The sequence below is a fragment of the Rhea pennata genome, chromosome 16, assembly GCF_028389875.1.
Source record: "Rhea pennata isolate bPtePen1 chromosome 16, bPtePen1.pri, whole genome shotgun sequence".
Classification (NCBI taxonomy): domain Eukaryota; kingdom Metazoa; phylum Chordata; class Aves; order Rheiformes; family Rheidae; genus Rhea; species Rhea pennata.
This window is the reverse complement of record NC_084678.1, coordinates 6,133,306-6,154,741: the sequence shown is the minus strand read 5'-3', so window position 1 is coordinate 6,154,741 and position 21,436 is coordinate 6,133,306. Positions and strand designations below refer to the sequence as shown.

Below are 21,436 nucleotides of genomic sequence, written 5' to 3'. Positions count from 1 at the left end.
AGGTTAAGCCCCAGTGTTTGTGTTTTGGGCCTTTGTTGTGGTTGCTTGATTTGTTCATGATGGCCTTGGCTCTGCCACCCCACAAGCAAACGTAAAATTCACAAAGTGGTGACTCAGTCATTTTATCCACTGGCAGCGGCAGCAGCAGCTGGCAGAGGCTCAAGACAGATCAGAAAACAGGGCAACAAGTGTCTCCAAGATGGATTTCAGACAAACACGGAAAAATGAAAACCCTGAAAAAGCATGGAGAGAAAAAGCCTGAAATTAAATAAAGAGACAGAAAAACAGCTGGAATGTCAAGTATAGACTGAAAAGATCAAAAGTAAATCTATGATAGACAAGGAACTGTACTGTAGTTCTGAATAGCAACACTCAAAATATGGCAACTTACTGGCGTATATGTTTTTTGCCATTGGTTAAACTCAGCTTGCATGTCAAAATATGTTGGTTTTTGCTGCCAGCACTGGAAGCTCAAAGCAGAACCTACAGATCATGCTGTTTTCTTCCTGCTTCAGGCATCAGCCCTAAAAATAAAATGACCCTGGAGGACTCCAAAGCTAGCCTGCTTGTTTGGCTGATTGGAGATGAAGTAGGATAGGCAAGGCTTGTGCTTGTTCTTCTGCAGTTCTGTGGGCTCTGTGAGTTTTCAAATAACAACAACATGGCCTCAGAACAGGGAGAAATTCACTCTGACCTGGATTTGCATTGCTGTAACATCTTCATCGCTGGAAGAGAAAAGAGAAGAAGTGACCCTCTCCTATCACATACTACTAAAGTCACAGAGTAGATACGGAAAACTATGAACAGCATCAATGAACGATTACAGAACCAAACCAATTGTGTGAATTGAGGAATTTTTCTATAAAAGCAAGAGATTATGAGCTATGATGTACATGAAAAGGACATTTTTACATTAATCATGTTTCTGACTGAACACATTAGAAAAGATTATGTACACACTGATATGATAAGGTACTCTGTAACATATTAAAGCATCAAATATTGAGAAGGAAGAAGGATGAGTCTGTGGTTACGCACAGCACAGCATTACAGTCACAACTCCTGGGTCCTTTCCTTGGTGCAACTCTCAGTCACCCAGGGAAACCTCAAGCAAATCATGCCTTTGCCATGTGGTACTTGTGAAATCACTACAGAATAAACTGAATGGTTTATTTTTTATTTTTCACACAGTGCCCTGCAATTTACATTCAGAGATCTTCATATCTCACTTCTGTCTGTTTGATCTCCAGTCCCAACTTTCCTGGTAAAACAGCGATTAGAGCACAAGTGCTGAGCCAGGCTCTTTATTGCTGTCCACGTCCTATCAGGCTGAGAAAATCATTGTGACTGAGTCACCTAAACTACATTCTGTTTATTCATGTGTAAAGTGGGAATCATTATAATTGCTTTCTAAGCATTAATTGATTATTCCTCAGAACACCACTATAGAACAAAGAGGAAGAAAACCAACAAGAGGAGCAGATATGAGCAAAACTGCAAACTGCCAACAATTTATTATTTACTTCTTTACATTTTCTGAATACCGAGACGGGGGAATTTCCTTCTGCTGATGTGCTGACTTCACCACTGTGTGCCACGCTGTGCTCTGTAACGTCAGTCTACTCCATCTCAAGTTCTCCTTGTTCATTCATAACTCCATCAAAGGAGTGAAAGTCTAAGTTTCTAGGGAGACTAGCAGGAGTTTTCATAGCTCTCATGAAGACAGTGAAGATCTGTGGAGATCTGACCACTGAGAGGATCCACCTCTACCTATATTTGCTCAGATCCATCCTTCTATCTTTCCCTGTCATTAAGGAGAAAGATAATCAGATGGATATTAAGAGATACTTCAGCATTTCTATTCACGGTTTCCTGTTCTTCACTATGCACTTGATTGCTTCTGTCAGTGCTCACACATACATACTCTTTTTCTCCTGCTGCCTGGAGTCCTTCTGTAGGTCTGCACAGCTCCCTAATTGTTAGGAGAAGGTTGGAAGAAAACTGTGACCAACAAGCTACTCTGTACGAAGAGAAAATCCCATTAATCTTGAGATGAAACACCATTAAGTGCAAGATGAATGGATGAGCAACCAAAACCCTGGAGTAGATACGGAATGAAGTCAGAATAGCAGTAGATACACTATACGGACAGAACAACTTCACACTTGCAATCATTTCCACACATAAAATAATCAAGAAGAAACACACATCAGATCAAAAAACTCAGGTCTGAGTTCTGAAAACAGAAAAAATACAAGCAAAAATGCAACTTTTGGAAGTCATTTATATGGAAAGGGGTAAATATATACTTTAGCTTAGCAATGCAAAGACAGGAGACTCTAATAAAGTATATGTTCAGAATGCAATAAATACTGCTTTATAGATTCAGAGGTTTAATTTTGATTTTTATAGTGTTAGGCTGAAATGATTCTACTATTATAGTTACTTAGTCACAGGTCAATGAGTCATACAATAGCAACTGCTATCACGGCAGACTAACTGGAAATTTGGTCTGCAAATTTTACTTCTGAAAAATCTGTTTCCTCTCATTTTAGGTAACATCATGGAAATGGATGGAAGAGCTATAAAGAAAATTCAAACATAAGCAGGACTGGTTGTTAAAAAGATGTTTTTCAGCAGGTATTTTCAAGTCTTTATAAGACACTCAGGAGTGTCCTGTCTGAAACCCAGAAGTTTCTACTGGTGAAGGGGAAAATTCTTTGTGGAAAAAAGAAAAGTGAAAAATCAGACATTTTTCTTAGGCAGCTAGCTGAACAACATTTCTCATTCTCCTTGCAGAATGTTTCACTGGAAAATCTGATCTGACAAAGACCGGTCCAAAGCAGTGATACTGAGTCATAAAGAACTGCTGCAGCTAACATACAGCCTGATCCAGTGCCCCCCGAAGTCAGTAAGAAGGCTCTGGAACAGGTCCATACAAATTAAATGAAGTTTACAGCATGGCTGTTACTAGCTCAGACCCACTGGAGGAGCTGGCAAGGAAAGGTTCCTACTGCTTCCAGGAAGACTCTTCTCTCAACATTATTTCTATCCAAGGATGTTCTGCAAATTGAGACAGGCATCAAACTGATGAGTGTTCTTTGGACTTTGCCGTTGGAAGAGAAGGAGAAAAAAGTTTCACAGCTGTAGGCTGAACATGAAAAATGTGGCAGGTGACAGAAAAAGGGTTATCACACTGTGAGAGTGTGTCAGTTTGACAGTGTATAGGCCTGTTTTTCTGTTATTTTTGTGAGAATTTAGTGCTGGTAAGAAAGAAAAATTGCAAATCTATTTAAATCCTGGGATGCGGATTCACTTAATAGGAAAAAATATTCTTCCTCCAATGAAGGAGGAAACATAGTATATGTAAAGGACAAGTAGTAATACAAACTAGAAATTGAAATGTACGTCATGAAAAAAAGATGCTCCGAAAAGGACCCTGAACAAACCTCACCAATCTCCTGATGCAAGGCACATCCTTTGAATCCAGACATCTTTCAACAGAGGTAGAGACAAAAAAAAAAGCAATGCATGATGATCTGCTGATTCAGAAGGACAGATAAGAGACAGAGAAAAGAGTGTAATAGGACAAACAAAAAGCCACAAGGGAGCCTTTAATCTCCATTTTCTCAGCTCTCAGTTTAGACACAAGTCAGGCATGGCAGAGAAGCAGCAACTTCTTATGATGGTGCGCTCAGCTCTCACTTGGAGGGACTCCAGGGAGCTGAGGAGACACCCAACCATCAGCAGGATCAGACAAACCCTGCCCTCGATGGAATTCCGCTGGAGACTAAGGAACTCAGGAAGGCATCAAACACAAAGGGAGGATAAGAAGAAAGAAATTATTTAATTAGCTACACACTAATGACAAGAGCTTGGGTAATAAAAAAGAGGAAATAGAATTAGTCATTTATGAGCACTAATATGACCTTGCTGGCATTACTGAAGTTGGTACAATGATTTCCACAACTGAATGTTTAAATCAATGGTTGTCATCTATTTTGGTATGGCCCAGGTCTTGAAAGAAAAGGAGTGGAAAAGATAGTATTACCTATTCCCCAGTCACTGACAACTCAAAAAAAGCTATCCTGAATGCTTCCTTCTTGGTGACCCTGATAAAATAACAAAATGGCATATTAGTTGACATCCCCTAAAATCATGCTAGAAAGCAGGACAATTGATGGAAAAAAATAGTTGTTTTGAGGTGTAGCATGAAAAAACAATCTATTAGCCTGAGGGTGTCCCATATGAGAGATGCATGCTAGTAATTTTTCTCTACTAATACATCCTATCACTCCACTAAAAATTAATAATATTTTGGCTGTAACCCACTAACTTGAGTAAGAAGACTCCGTGATGGGGCAAATTCCTTTAGTTTATCCTTGACAAAAAGAAGAACTCATCGCACAACTGACTTAGTCATCATAATATAAGTACAGTTACTTAAGAGTCCATCACACCTGTTGCAGGCAACAAAATCAAAGTTCAGACTGTAATGCTATACATCTAATGCCTTGAAAAGGTCAGTTTTCACCTTTGTGAAACTATTATAGCCAAATCAGTTGAAAGAAAAAAGTTTCACTGACAGGAATACCTCAAGATAGTACTGGTCAAATAACTAATCCACACTATTAAATTGCAAAAGCCTAATAAGATCAAGCAAAAATATTAAGTTAGTAGAACAGCACATAAAATACAGTAAATCTAAAGTCTATTAAGATTCTTAACAGAGGAATCTGTGCTCAGAGCTGATGCTAACCTGCAAAATACAAACAGAGCAAGACGTTTTTCAAGAAAATATGCCTAAGAAATTCCCATATAAAAGCTTCCAAACAGGGAAACAAATGTTTTCAGTATACCTGAGAACAAAACAGATTCCAAAAAATAAACCTGATGATGCCAATGTCTTAAAACAATGAACAGAATGATACACTTCTCTGATACTGAGCTTGATGAAAACAAATGAACAGAAGAAAAACTCAAAACACGGAAATGGACAAACCTATCCACAGTCAACTTGAGTTTACAGTGTTTACAGCCTACCAGACCAATTTGTTTTTTCTTCTTAGATTAGAAGTGGAGCTAATAAAGGCAATAGCTGATGATCAGAGTTCTGTGAGGTATCTGATATTAGATTTATATAGAATTAAATGTTATACAACAGCATACTGTTTGTTGTACCTTTTGGTTTTATAATCCTTGTTACTAACAGTGTCGGGAACAGCAGCAAAGGGGAACCACGGTCTGACCCCAGCAACAAGAACTATTGGCAGGGAGCCTCGGTGTGGACATGCAATTCAGACATAGTAGGGCCTGCAGTGGTCAGGGCTCATCAGGGTTTACGAACATGGTATAAAATACTTTCTGGACTAGTTGTTTGTCTCCGTGCTTTCTCTTCTTGAGATATGTGGTCAAAATCCTGAAGTCTGGCAAAATAAAAGAAAATGTCTTTCAAAGACATTACACCTCTCTGAGCTCAGTTAAGCAACTAGGCTGTCTTTTGCTAGATCCTGATGGAACCCCATTCCCATAGTAAAACTACATAGTTCTGCTTGCTGCAATGAAATGACTATTTTTCCTTTCCTTTAAGCCATATCCATTACTTGGTGCTATATCTTGCTCATCTGTAAGATACGCTCCAAATGCAAGGGCTCTAACGATCTCTGAGGCCAATATCATTGGTATTAGAAGATTTTCCAAAAAGGAAAACAAAAGCCTTTGGTAATGATACGTACAGCACTCCGCCAAAAAGTGTAGAAAGCAAGAACTGGTTATCATCACTCACTGACCTTCCAGCACACATGGCATGCATTGACCTTGACCTTATTTTTAACCTCTTGCATGCCATGTCTTGATGCCAGCCCTGCAGGGTTTTGCTAGTTAAAGCTTCGGTGATTATTTCTAAGTGACAGATGGAGTGTCAAAGCAAACAGCATCTGTCCAAAGGGCCCCAGTAGGTGATGCTTCACAGAGTATCTCCTGAACATCTGCAGTGATTAAATGCCTAAGCTGAACAAAATTTAATTTTGCAGGCTAAGACACATCAGACACAGTTCACTGCACAGGTGCCATTGGTCTGCTGAGGGCTCCTAGAAAATACTGTTGCTTCTCCCTAAGCCCTCTTCACCCTGAACTTCAGAATGGCGGCAGCTTGTTTGTTCAACAGGAGGCCCTGAGGGCAAAGTGCCCAACTCGGCATCCACTGAAGCTGTTTCCAGTGCCTGCAAGAAGGTTGCAATCTGAATGTAGAAAGGTTGTACCTCTTCTGAACTCTTTTGTGGAAGAGGAAGGTTATTTTATCATAGTGGAAGCTTTTCAGTTTGGGATCTCTGAGATTGCCAGGCAAGCTGAACAACACCAAAAATCTCCTCACTGATAGGAGAAAGCTCCAAGAAAGTAAGAAGTGGGAAAGGCCAGAAACTTATCAAAGTTGGAAACATCTGAATTTTAGGGTTCGCAAGTCTTAAAGAGCCCAGCACAGGGATAAAATACGCTCCCTTCCCTTCCGCAGAAGGGAGGCACTTCACAGACCAAGCCCAGCATCCTGTAAAAGCAGGCTTTCTAGATTTCCAGTTTCTCAAACACTTTGCTGATCCTTCTCCTCCTCCTCCTAAGTCAGTACTAAGGACTCAATAAAGACCATTTGCTGGTATGTACCCATATTTGAGGTGGGACTCACAAATCACTCCTCCTTACCTGTGGCATTCCCAGCAGCTTGAATGCCTTGAAGTTCACTTGAACCCCTCATTTCAAAATACAATTTCATTTGGGAGAAAAGTCCTGAAGGTCCTGGCAGTTTGAAGAAGATTCTGAGACCAATACAAGAGGCAAGTGTGGCCTCAGTATCAAGCCAAGCAGTCAGACAGCAGACATGTCTGCAGGGAGAAGATAGCACTGGTTAAAACAGCTGATGGCTGTCAGTCTGATATTTGAAGCCTTGCTGCAACACTTATGGACCAGAGTCCAGCCATACTTTCCTGGCTACTGAAAATAAACATTGCTATATCCTTTCCAAGGCAGAGTGGGCAAGGAAACTAAAACCCTTTGTCCTGCATGGCAGGAAACATTATTACAGAAGGACAATTTTCTCAGTATCCTGAATATCTGGTAACCCTGATCATTCTTAACGGGGAACAGGTCATAAGATAAATGTTCAGCCTTCGGCACTTATTATTCAGAGTGCAAGGTTCTCATATGGAGGTTACCATACAATATTGGATTATGGTAATATATTACATTGCATTGCTAATAGGTTTTTTTCATAGGTTTTCACTTTTGTTGCTTAACTTTCCATAGTTTATATTATCTTATACCTATCTAATGTAGCATTTTTTCTAAGGCACTTATCACTTTGGGCACCTTCTTCTTAAGCAGAATTGTTTTTCTTCCTCATTGAATAGTTACCAGCCAACACCGGTTCTTTCCCTCTAGTTCTGTTGGGGAACCCAAAAATCGATGCACTGTTGATTTCATCATTTGTCAAAAGCTGAGGATTTCGGTCCAGGCACCCACAGCTATTTTGAAATCTGTTCGTGCTTCCTCTTCTGACTTTATGGCTTTTCCTTCTCTGGGTATAGAACAAAAGTCTCAAGGTCACACCAGAAGAGGGTATTTCATTATTTTTTGGTTGATAAAGTTGAAGGCGAGAAGGAAAAGGGCAGAAACAACAGGAATGACGATCTCACTCAAAATCATAGATTTTGAGTCATTTGAATCATAGAACAGTTAGTTCTGTGTTGGTATTTGCTTATTGCTCACTACACCTGAACTGTTTACACATGTAGGGATGCAAGTTTGAGGTCATACATGTCAGCAGAGGTTTTAACTAGAAAACACACAGAAGAGCAATGTGTGGTTGGGACCAAGGCTGGTGTATGCCTACAAGTTACAATCAGGCAGAACTGCCCAAGATCATCTTCCACTCTCCTTGCAAAAGTGTGATCACATTTCAAAACACCCAGTAAATATGTTCCTGTAGATTTGAACTCTGACTTACTGGGACCCACAAAGCCACGACTCACTCAGTTTTGGTGGCCTAAATCCACCTCTGATCAAAGTAAACCCTGCATCAAATACAGCTTTGAATAGCCAGTAAAATCCAGGAAGGAAGAGAAGAAAAAAAAGAAAAGGCTGTGAGAAGGGAGGGAAACTCACATCATGCCTAATATGTGAATGGAGGATGGGAAAAGAAAAGATGAAGAAAAGGCCAAGTCAAATGGCTCTGCTTTCCCCTCTATTTCATTTGGAGAGAAGATTAGGTTACTACAGTTCAACAGGACTCAGTTTGCTTATTGCTTTGGGCATTAAGAACTTAATGCGAAAGTAATGAAGTTAAACCTGTGGCATAGATAATGGTCATTAGCAGTCTTCCTTCCCTGTCATAAACCTAACCCTTGTTAACTCCCAGTTTATCTTTCTACGCAGATGAGTTGGAGTGGGGTAGAAAGTATTCTCTGTTCTGTTTGCTTTGGGAAAAATGCAGCTGGTGAGCACGCACTGATCCTTCCCAAACTGAAGCACCTCACCTCCACATTACAGCCAAGGGATTAAAGGGAAACGCGGGGAGGAAACAAAAGAACTATGTCCCCGGAGAGAAAACCATGTCTTGTGGTAGGGACAAGAGCTTTAAGTAGTCAGTTGGAACCGCAATCTCCCAAAAAGAGGATGTTAGGGAGGAAGCAAAGATTAAAAAGTATAAGCAAGAAATAAAGCCTGTTTATGTTTAACCCCTTCCATTTCTGTCCTCCACCTTACCAATAATGGAGTTCATCCCCCACTCATTAATTAACCTCTTGCAGAATTTATTGATAGAGGGCAAAATTGCCCCCGCAACCACATCCTGACTAGCTGCTACAAGGTTGCTGTGCCACCACTCTGACAAAGGCAACCCTGTCACTCCCTTCTCCTTAGCAACATCTCCCCTGGATTAGAGATTTTCAAACAGACAAATATAACTAAATATCCTTTTCTTCAATACTTACGCAAAACTTTCAACAAAGACCTAAAAGAAGTATAAGCACAGTCAAAAGGAACCCATTTTGCGTAATGGATAGGGAAATCTCTGTCTCATAATCACCCAGGTCTGAACAGATGCTTTTGTTCATCTTACTTTAGATGTAAGAAGATGATTATTTACCTTCTGATACTTCCATCAAATAAAAGTGGACAGGCTCCTTTTCTCCTTTTTTTTAAGTTACAAGAAATGTAGTTTAAGGTTACAGATTGAGGTGACTGTGCCACTTCAGTCTAAAAACGGAGAAGGAATAGCAACATTCATCTTAAAAATAAATCAATCAATTTTGAGGTTTCATTGCCAACTGAATCCAAACATACCAAAAAGACAGTAACAGGGCCCTCAAGACAATTGCAAAATTGCATTACCTTCAAAGGAAGGATGATCTGCCCCTCAAAGTGAAAATGTCTCATAATAGTATCAGTCATCATAAGAGTTACACCTATATTTGAGTAACAGGGAGTGGATTACTCATCACTTGATGAGCAAACAAAAAATGAAGTTCTGGGTTATAGTCCCAGAGAATTATCTGTATTCCTGTAAATTCACTAGAAGGGAGGAAAACCACAGACTAAAATCTCAGCTTGGGGTTATTTTGTACTTTGTGCTGAAAAGGGGGTCTGTATAGGACATTGCTGAATAGACAGATAAAGCAGTCATTTTTTAAGGTGTAGCAGCCAATATAACTCCTTGAATCATCTCTCAATCTCCTGTTCAGCTTCTCATCTACTTTACTTACATAGACATGTGATTTTGTTGCCAGCTGGTGATTTGGCAATAAAAAGAAATTTGAGCCTAATGTGCCTAGAAGACTTGTTTGGAAAAAAATAAACCCAAGATAAAAAAAAAATACTAAGTAGTACTTGTTTATAGAAACATTACGGTACCTTTGATCCTTTCTTCTGTTCTGCTTCAATATGCTTGAGTAAAAAGAAAATACGCTGTAAATTTCAGCGAGCAGCATGGGGGCTCCTGTGTTTGTCTTGCAAAGACAGGCTAAAGCCTTTAATCAAGACAAACTCCTGTAGGGCAAATTTCCCAATCCAGCATTAGTGTGGTGGTGTTGCTAGGTGGATCCTCATCCAACCAAACTACAGTTCTTGTAACTTGTCTGACCCATTTCTTTGACAGGGCAGCCCTGCAAAATCATTTGGGCATGAGAGTAGGTGGTGAGACAAAGTGATGTACAGCTTGTAGCACGAGGAATAAAGATGCAAACAAATAAATACTTTGCAAAAATGCATTGCATTGAAAAATAATGCAGGACCCTTAACTAAGGCTGAGAGACAGTGAACTGACAGATGTATCTAAAGGCAATACCAAAGCACAGATATAAATGTTATGGTAATTACAGCTTCCATATGAAGAATGTTTCACATACACAGGACCTTGAATAAAAACACTTACAGTAAGTTCCTTGACCTTGTCTATACATATACATGTCAGACAAATATGTGCATGCTGCTCTTTAAAATCTGATATTTATTATATTGCACATCAAAGCCTAAGTGCAGATGGACAGATTCTTACAGAATTTATGCGTGCAGTAAGCAAAAAAGTCATTAGAACTGCCTGTCTCATAAAATTCCCAGTCAGGTAATGACATCAAAAATACTGCATACTTTTGTACATGCAATGCAATGAGTGCGATAATTACACTTAAAAATCACACGAGCACATGTACCCTTAAGGTCTTTCAGGGTACCTAAAATTTTCCCTTGCGATTCAGAGTTAATCTCCTTGTAGGAAAAACAAGGGCCTTTCAAATGTTTGCCACAAAGTACATAATGTACATACCACCATGCTGTGCTACATAACTGAAGCACATTGGGAATACAACAAAGTATCCAGAGAACATATTTTAAAAATACAACAGTATTTCTTTAAAAAGCTTGTATTCAAGCAGAGTAATGTATTCCTTTCAGGCCAAAATCTTATCAGAACAGCTATGAATACACTCAGTTAATTCTGAATTATTTGTGAGCAGACAAATATTTACAATTAAAAACTCTTAACAAAAAGAAATCAGAAAGAATTCCAGAATGGCCAAGTGTCTTTTGCAACTGCAAAGGGCCAATACTACAGAGGACTCACAAAAAGTAAATTCATTTTTAAAACAGAAGTTAGAAATCACTACTAGGCCCCTGAGTTACAAAAAACAAGCAGCTCTGTGTAACAACCAGAGTACCCAGGGGCCATGGAGGAACACTGGGAGAAGTCTGTACCGATGCACAACCCCCAGTGCAGCCCCCCAACGTGGCAACACAGATACTCCTCGAGTCTTTTTCACAATTCTCTGTTTCTGCTAGGTAAAGCCTTTGAATGAAGGTTGTGCTTTTGGATAGATAGATTCATTTATTTTTCTCTTGGTTAGGGTGACACAGTGCAAAAAATAGTTGATTGCCATCAGTTTAGAGGGAGCAGGAGCCTCTTGGGCCTTCTGCAGCTTTCTAATGACAAGTGGAACCCATGTGCAATTTCCTGCAGCCATCCATGGCGAGCGGGAGCCGAAAGATAACTTCCCCACCCATGTGGAGAAGTTTAAAGCCTGCTGAGAACTTCTCTCAGCCAAATGTTGAGGCTCACTGTGCTGCAGTGATTTCTGCAGCGTTCCCTATCTTTGAAATATGATCAAGTTTTTGTTGGCATATAGAAAAGCTGGCAAAATATCCTCCAATGATTCAGCATATCAAGAAGCAAGATAGCATAATGAATCATTGTGCAAAAGAGTTGCTCAAAGCAGACTGAAAGAGTTCATATAAAAGCACTGTTGTACTGGAATGGAAAGGGCTTCTTCATGGAAGATACCATCTGCCAAAAAAAATGTTGTATAACTAATGTTTTATGAGCAGAAGATCTACAGGCAGATAGAGGCACTGATGCTTGGACCTTGCCTACTGGGACACAGACATTAACATATGAGAAGATACTTTGGTTTGCCAGGATGATTTGTTTACCATTGTAACATCTGGTACAGAAGGTTTTGAAAGAGATTCATGAAATGGAAAAAGGGTAGAAAAGAAGTCCTGCATCTGATTTAAACTGCACTGTGAATTGGAGAAAATCCATTAGTCAATGGAGATAACCTGGCACAAACCCATTCTCAGTGCATGGAGAATCCGAGCCAAAGAGTGCTCCAACGTACAAAGCCTGACTCCGTTTCCATACCGAGCCCATGGGAAAGTCTGCAATAGCTCAGGCTACTTCAGCCATCTCCAAGATACATCATCTTAAACTCCAACATACATCACTGTCTTTATCACCCCTAGGGCATTGCCCATTGGCCCTTGTCCCCATTAATTCCTCCCCTAGTGCTCTGACAGGGTCAGACACTTGCAGAGATCTTTTCTTGGTCCTCAAACATCTGGAGGATGGCAAGGTCACACTCCAGGAGGCACTAAGGCTGTTGGTCTGTTACCTTTCCCCATCTCCCACCTCCATCGTCCTGGGGAATGCCTCTCCAGTTCACTAACTGGTTATGCTTAACTTGTGTCCCTCAGAAGAGCAGCCTTACACCATTCTTCTGAGCCTTTCCTCCCTTCTGGCAAAAATAAGGCACCATTTCCAGGTGAAAGGCTCCAGAATTCTCCTTTTCTGGAGCTTAAAAAAAGGGGGGGGGGGGGCAGAAAATGATAAGGTAGCTCAGAGGTCTTTTTGTTGAGATATAAACTGATTATCCTTAGAAAGGAAAATCTCCTATATTGGGGTTTTTCAGTCTGCTTTAGGTTCATGGACTACTTCTTAGAAAAGTACCACTCTTGAGAAAAGCAAGTTCATACATACCATTAGGCTGTTCATCTGATCAGCATTTCTATAGAGGATCCACACTGACTCTGAAAAAAAAATTAGAGGTCACGCATCACAAAAAAATGAAAGGTAGTGTGCTTTTATTTATATATGTATATAATATATGTACACACACACATACGTATATTTATTATTATTATCTGTGAACTGACACAGCACAACCTCCAACAGACAGTATGCTTCTGTCCTGATCTCCGGGACCAGGCTGTCCATGCCAACAGCTGTGCCAGCATCACATGGACTGAGACCACCAGCTCACTTTGCTGAAAAGCCACCAGGCTGTCGTCAGGTGGTACCAGCAACCGGCCTTGACTGGACTTGCAATGATAACTTAAAGACAAAATGTTCTGCAACACAGCAGTTGTACCCCTCTGCATCCTTCAGGCAGCCAGTCCCCAACCTCTACTTCTTTTAACTTAAACGATTGGTTTCAATGTCCTGTTTAACTTGCATTTTCTCTGCCTTTGTTCCCTCTTTCCCTCTTTGCTTCAGCTCCCTCCCTGCTGACTCCTTCCTTCCTTGTCCAAAGAGCTGTTTTGTCACCATTTTCCAAACCTTATTTTCCCTTTTTATCTGTTGACTAGCTTGGATACTCTTAATCCTATTTAATAAAGACAGGATATGCAGACAAGCAGGCAGGGCACAGTTAGCAGTAATGCAAATAGGTCAAACTTCCACCCTTCACACCTCAAATTATGGGAACCAGAAGCAATGCAGTAGTTAAGAGCCTTAGCCACTTTTATTGGCAAACTCGTCGTTCATAAGTATGCAATTCAGATTTAATAATATGCTTAATGAATAGTAATTAAAAGCAAATTGCAATTAAAACACTATTTAATGAGATTTAACAGTGATGTGATAGATATGTATCTATCACTGAGTTCAACTTCAATAAATATTTTCTTAATAACAAACTGGCATTTAATTAGCATGGGAAAAATGTTGCTGTTAAATCTAAATTAAATTAAAATATACTTAGGGCACTTACCCACTTAATAGTATGTGTTAATGAAAAATATTTAAAAGGCTTTTTCTTTTTTTAAAAAAAGGGTAGTGGTTACAAGAACTAAACAAAAGCAACTTAACTGATTGTAGAATATGAAGGAATGATCCAGCCCTACACATAAATATTTCACTGATTTAAAAATTTCCCCACTCACAATATCTACACTATGATACATGTAAATGAACAAACAACCTGGTTCAAGTTTGGAGTTTAAAATTTGAAAACTGTGACAGTCATATTCAAGATTCCCACAGCACCTTCCCCACGAACCTGTCTATGCAATTTTATGATCCTATTTTCATAAATACTGAGCACCTGCCAAAAACTTTAAAATAGCAATAAAGCAGTTTCTGTCCTCCTGGAGATATAAACTTGAGTATTTCATAGATTTCTGTTTGTTTAGTGGGGTGGGTGGGAGGAGAAGATCAGTATTTGGAACTTGCTATATGTGAATGGAGCATTTTGTCTGAAACTGAGGTTTCCAAACACTCATATTTCTGATAGCAGGCATTTCAGTAGCTTAAGCTGTCATCCTCTTCATCTCCTGCACTCCCAAGACACCTTACAGCTTCTGATACTTTAATTGCTCCCACACTCATTAGATCTTGGACTGAATTCAGGTAAAACATTGTCCAGTGAGAAATGGCTTTTAGGACAACACAAATATTTTCACAGAAAATGTTAATCCTGAAAACATTCAGTATTTTTGATGCTCTGGTTGGAAGTAAGCAGGATTCATTTTGATTGAACCTTTGGAAATACAAAATAAAATTTGGAGAAAATTAAATCTTTCTCCCTTTCTTGTAATTCCCCTTCTCTATCTTTCTTTGCCGAGTATTTCAGGATAGACTGTCAGAAAAATGCCAAACCAAAATATTTTTTCCCAGATAAGACCTGGACTCTTTTCTTCTGTATCTGCACAGTGCATACCACTATGGGTCTGGTTCACAAGAAGTACACCTATGTGCCAGAGTTTTTAAAATCTACAGTACAAAATGGAAATGGTTCCATAAGACATAACAATAATTTTTCAATGTTTCACTCTGCAGATTTTTTTTTACATAATGACATAGCTGTATAGCATCGTATGTCCCACATACCACGTTCAGGTACGTTTTTATTATTGATGAGAGTATGTACCATACCTGCATTTCTGCAGATAGAAACAAGTTTGTTAAAAAAAAAAAAAAAAAAAAAAAAAAAAAAAAAAAAAGGAGGCGATTGGTCCAACAGTGCACAGTATTATTTTAAAGCAGAAGAACTACACACAGAAAATAGGTAATAACACAATATGAGAATGAACTACTGAATATGGCATATATCATCACACCATGTATATACGGAGAGCAGTCATGTACGTACCCAGCCAACTCACGATTAATCCTGAGAGCCTGCATAGATTAGCTGCAGAATGTGAAGGATGCTCTTCTGGCATGTTCGAGCTTCAGACATGATGTGGATAACACTTGGCATTAAATAATGGTCCTACGATTCCCATTTTCAAGCATTTCACAATCCACTGCTGTGACATCCTGGATGAAACAAATGACTTGATTAAGCACTTATTAACATTGAAATTGAACTGACTTCATGAATTCTGACAGGTCCTACTGTACATGTCATACTGCATCGCAGCTGAAAGCAAAGACATTGTCCATACCCCAGAAAAACCTAACTATTCAGTTATACCCACGTTGGCACAACGAGAATTCGGTTCCAGCAGGTAGAACAGAAATCCAGAGCCAGTTTTTCCATCCAATGTCTCCTAGTGCACAGCCGTGGCTGTTGTATATCTCACCATGCTCCTACTGGAAGAAAGGATGGATGGAATGGATGGAATGAAAACTATTTAACTCGCATAACAAATCTGGGCATCCTACAAAATTAATAGTTAAACTGGTGTTTTTTTGAAGAAGAAAAACCTTCCTCCACTCTCTATTTTAAACCACTCTTTTAGGCCAGAAAGTTCCACCAGGGACCTTGGCAAATGATTTATGATATGGATTGCTGGATAATACCGTAAATACCCTGAAACTGTGCTGGTTTTAATACCAAGACCCCTGCTGCTATATAACCCACCGCTCAGCATGTCACCTTGCCCATAGTGTACCTAGTCATCTTATGGAAGCTCTCCATTCCAGACAGACTGCGGAGCCTGAGGAATCTCCCTTTGGAAAGTCCCAGGGAAATCCTTAGGGTTTTGGCTATGTCAGTCCTCACTGCATTAGCTATGGCGGCCCAAGTACAACTGGAAGTTAATTGGGTTTGTCTTCTGAATCACTTGGAGAGTTTTGAAAATCTTACTTCAGACACATGAAAGGAAAAAGGAGATGGGAAACAAAGAATTGGAAGCCTTAAAAAAAATCTGTGCTTGGAGATGCCTAGGTTGCTCCAAGCTTGCCAGTTATTCTCAGTGGGCAGAGCTACTGCTCTGACTACACGGAGGGCAAAGTGACATCACTGGTGCCACCAAAGATCTCAACAGTCAGGAACTGTCACCTCCTCCCTCAAGTATTTTCCATCAAAAAGGGCAGAGAGGTGCTGATTAAAGAAAGCGGGTGCTTTCGCACTCCTAGCCTCAGGGTAGCAGTCTGGCAGGTCTGGTGATGCTCAGCTCATGCTGAGACAAACAGGAAGTTCGTGGCAAGTTCTTTTGCAGTCAGTGGCCTGTTGCCAGAGGGTCGTTTTTCACAGAGAGGACACAATATCAAGCAATCTGGCTGGGAATGAATAAAAATGTCATCTGTGCTCACTCCACTTTAAGGGCCTGTGTAGCATTGTTCCCCTGGCCTGCGATACAATTCCAATTGATCTAACAGACACATTAAAATGCTTCTCAGGAATCTACTGGTTAGTCTTCCAACTTTGACAAGAAGCACCCATCAAACTATTATATTTTATCAGTGATTAAAAAGGATGCATTCTTCTCATGCGCTGGGGATGACGGTATTTTTTGACTACTACAAGTTTGTCCCATCTATTACACACCAAAGAATCCCCCAAAACTAGACAAAGCATTGCGGAAAGGAAATACGCTTAGCAGAAATAGCAAGCGATCAGATCCGCACATCGCTGGAGACGCAAAAAGAAGGATGATTGAAGAATGGCTGTAAAGCCAAAAAAACACTGACAAGATTTATTGGCCATCTGCAAAAGAAAGAGGAGCAAACAGAAATAAACACACATGTGGAAGGAAAGAGGAATGAACAGTGGTTTATTATCATGTAGGACCTTTCACTGGCTGAACTCTAAACACTTTACAGATAAGGAGACCTGATTTTTAAAACAGAGTATACCTAATTTCCATCTTCAATAACCATGTCTGAACTTGCATAGTGAGACAGTCTGATTTTGGGCCCTAACCCAGGAAAAGCACATGAAAGGTACCCAAGGAACATAACTTGCATACACTGCTGACTTTTATAGGTTTACTCCCAGGCATAACATTAGGAACATGTTTATGTGCTTTCCTAGACAGGAGTCTCTATGTTTGACCAGCCACTTGCACACCACCTGCATGTGCTGTTTGGAGATAAAGCTAGAACATGCAGTTTTGCTATAGAAAGAGGAAATTTTTTCTTTCTGTCTGTCTTTCTTTCTTTCTTTCTTTCTTTTTATGGTTAGTCTGAATTCAGGATGCAATACACTTCCCAAAAGTTGTTCAGCCTCTTCATCTAAAGCAACGGATATTGGAGGTATTGAGTAACACGCAAAAAATCGCTGACTAATGAACTGCTCCAGCTGGTACTGATAGGGAAGAGTGGTGGGCAGCTGAGGAAAGAGCAAAGCTCCCTTTGCTATCTCAGTGCATGCCTGCCAACAGCTACTGAGGATCTGATTCTGAACACAACCCTCAAAACTAGATTTTCATGCTTGGAGAATGAGGAGGAATGGTTTATGACAAATCTCCTTGAAACATCGTAATGAAGAAACTTTAAATATCAGGTAGAGCCAAACACAAACCAGCAACAAACAGGGGAGAGGACACACTGCTCACCTACTCTTGTGCAGGAGACAGAGAAACTGGATATTTAAAACTGCAACCTTTTTTCTGATTTCCCATGAAAGGGCTCTGCATTCCCACTGGTAAGCCAAACTTGCTCTGACAAGTGAATCCTTGAGCAACAACAGAATTTTTGTCTTGATAAAAAACAAGTATTTTGAGAGAATGCCACAGAAGATCACAGTGTTTTGGAAGCTGAAGAACGAGCCAAAGAGTAAGAACTAACGGAGCTGGGAGAAGTCATGTCCCCCTTTTTCTCATTCCCCAAGTTAGGATCAGCTCTCCATAAACATGTTTTGATTACCTCTCATTTAGAAAAGCCCTCCAGCAAAGATTTTGCCACCCTGCTTAACCAAAAGCTTCAGAAGCAGTTTGAATGGGAGTTGTAGGGAATATATTCCCGGCCATAACTGTATTCATCACCGGATTGCTCTGTGACCTCAAGGCTCATGTGGCTCCAGCGTCGGAGAGGAAGGCCGTGTCATCACACGGTCTGGGCTGCCATTTCACGTTGCGACCACCAAGCTGATGCTGTTCTGTCCGCAGTGAAGGCAAAGAAAGGGTAGGACTGACAACACAGCAGCATCAAAGAGCTGGATTCAGCATCTGAGGTGTACTGCACAAGCTGTACATGTGATACATCACTTAAAAAGGGACTGCAGAAAGAGGTTACCGCAAAGTTTCCATTCCAAAGCACTAAAATCTTACATTTGCTTATTAAATTTCAGCTGGGGCCTCAGGCAACTGAACAGAACATTGGTCTAGCTAGTGCATTTTCCTTTGCTTACTACTACTGACATACAGCCATAAGTTACATAAGGAAATCGAAAAGCCTGAAACTTTAATCTTGGCTAACCATTCCTTCCACCTCTGGCTTCAGGATAAAACTGACATCATCTCATTTCAGTTAAAAAAGAAAAAAAAAATCATGGGAATGTGAAACAAAAGAAGAATAACAATATCGCCTGTTTAAGAGCCTCTGATTCAAAGACCAGTTGAGGCAATGGAAGGATTCTCATTGATTTCATAGGCATTTAATATCACCCCAGTGACTCCAGGTGGAAAGACTGTGCTCTCCGGAGCCGGCTGGGATTCTGCGCGCTCCCTCCTTGCTGCACACGGAGCCACGTGGCATCACGGCACGTGCTGACACCGCGGCATGCTTGAGAAATCCCTCGGCAGCCTGAAGCTCGAGCCGCAGCTGCACGTTAGTCATGCACGCCAGGAGCCCGGCGTTGCGTTAGGCTTCTGCCCTCTACGGTGCATGATGTGGGATTGTGAAACCTGGTGCACTGGTACTCCCCGCTCCTTGGCAATCATGTTAGACTGTACGGTCTTTCAGGCCCACGCTTTCTCTCACACGGTGCTTCCGCAAGGCTTAGCACAGCGAGAAAGGATGGATTCTCTAAAAAGTTCAATAAAAATCTGATAAAAAAAAATGAATTCCTGTAAGCTAGACTTCCAGGAACGCAAGGAATTGCCAAACTAAGTGCTAAAAAACTGTGAGACAGGTCTCAGGGAAGTCTTGAAATTGGCTTGGAAATCATGGAAAAAAATCATAACAAATGTGGACTGCTTTTCATTTGCCTTTTGATTTTAGAGCCTAGAACATAACGGTCACGTTATATTTCAAGTTCTCACCCACCACCATGAAGACCAGAAATGTGTTTCCTTGCATCTGTGTGAAGAAATCTGCTGGATTTGGTGCTGTATGCATGAAAAGTGAGTGTGCAACAAAAAAGCAAGACTCCAAGAGCTCAGGCTTTAAGAGAAACCTGATGCATTACTCAGAAGATACACAAGAAAATTACCAGGTTTGGTAACAAAGCTACCTTCACACACTCCCTCCAAGGCAAACAGTCTCCACTCGCTGCAAAGAATCTGCTCCCTTGGGTAGTACTAGGGAAAAATGGTGGCAACGAGAGACAAGCAACCTTGTGAACTGAGTAGTAAACAAACAAGCTAACATCACCGGGCTGTTGCTCTAACTCCCCAGAATCATACTGGAGAGCATATTAGTTGTTCTGCAGCATTTATTAGTTCCAAAAGCTTATTATGTCCACTCAAAAGCAGAAATAAGACATCTCAAACAAAGCACAGTAGAAGCATAGGCTGCAACAAGCAACAACACAGCAAAGAGCTAAAGCACACGCGTAACTCTGACGAACAGCAATGCACACATGCTTAAAGCTAAGCATGAGATTAAATGTTTTGCTGAATTAAGGCCAGATGAATTCTGCAGTTAGTTTATTCTTATCATTACCACTATCATCGTTATTACGGAAGGGAGTCTATGTTAAAAGCTGTCTAGCGTTTTTCAGCATAATTTTTTCATCCAAATTATACAGAATATACTAGCATTTACAGATATGAAGTTAATGAATCAAAAGAGCTAGCGCAGCAACTATCTAATTTGTTATGACAAAGCTGACCAGGTCCAGCTACTGCATTGCACCCAGGAATGTTTTTGACCATTTATGGTACTTTGAGAAAATGGTGCTAAACACTAAATGATGGTACACAGTGTACAAGAAGTAAACAACAGCTAGAATATACGGATATGTAGAGTGGTAGAACCAGAGGAGAAGCACTCCTTTCTTGTTTATTTTATTTGTTTTTTAAACACAATGTTCCTGCTGTAAAGAGATGGTTAGAAGCAGATGTTAGCACTCAAAATTCTCTTTTTTATTTAAATTACTAATACTGGGTAATATTACCAAAGACAAGTGGATAGTGCTTATTTGGAGAGGTTTATCCTGTACTTTTTTTTTGCAACCCATGGGCATTTCAGATGTTCAGGAACTGTTACTGTAACACATCTGTATTTTTATTTAATTAGCTTTTTCCTAAATGAGATTACAACATGGCATGTGGAGTCTTTCAAACCAAACACCTGTAGTTAGAATTAGAAGCTTTGCAGCTACCCTGCCTTCAGTTCCCAGGGGCTGGGGAAGCGGTGGGGAATTGTTCAGCTCAGACTCAGGGAAAACTCTGGCAACCTCATCAGCAGCGTTATCAAGACTGCTCCAGATCTGAATGGCTTTCCTGTCTGCATATTTTTATATATATGTACATATATTTATTTATTCATTTTATTTTAAGGCTACTTCCAACAGGAAAAAAGTAATAGAACAGTGAGAATTTCCTGTGACAGTATGACAAAAAAAAAAAAAAAAAAAAAAAAAAAAAAAAAGAAAAGAAAAGAAAAAGAAAAAAGAAAAACCCATAAAATAAAATAAACCAACACAAAGCCTTATGTGAAACTGAAATAAGGCTGAGATGCCCCAGGTGCAAACTGGGTCAACTGTCCTTCTTACAGCTCAGCACTGGAAATGTGCCCAGCTTTTGTAAAAGGTCCCAAAGCCACCATAGAAAGCTCAAGATGTTGACTGGCCTTGGGCTACACACTTGGCTGCTGCACAGGCAGCGGCCTTTGTTCCTGACCCAGGGCGGGTTTTTTTTTGGTTTTCACCAGAGTTCTTCCTTTTCACAAAGGAAAATGAACTGCTCTGCAGTTGGGGTTTGCAGCCTGACACTATGGCATCTGTTTTCCTTTTTTTTTTCAAAGGCAAAATTGCCTTTGGAAAAAAAAAAAGAAAAAAGATTT

General features: G+C 40.2%; 1 long non-coding RNA gene across 1 annotated transcript; it reads right to left on the bottom strand.

Annotated features, from left to right (window-relative positions):
* Positions 1-316: 316 nt before the first annotated feature.
* On the bottom strand, positions 317-15,349 carry LOC134147791 (uncharacterized). Its single transcript, XR_009960072.1, has 3 exons — positions 15,189-15,349; positions 12,797-12,846; positions 317-725 (listed from the first exon to the last, which is right to left on the bottom strand). It is a non-coding gene; the product is annotated as an uncharacterized LOC134147791 (long non-coding RNA).
* Between the last annotated feature and the right edge of the window lie 6,087 nt (positions 15,350-21,436).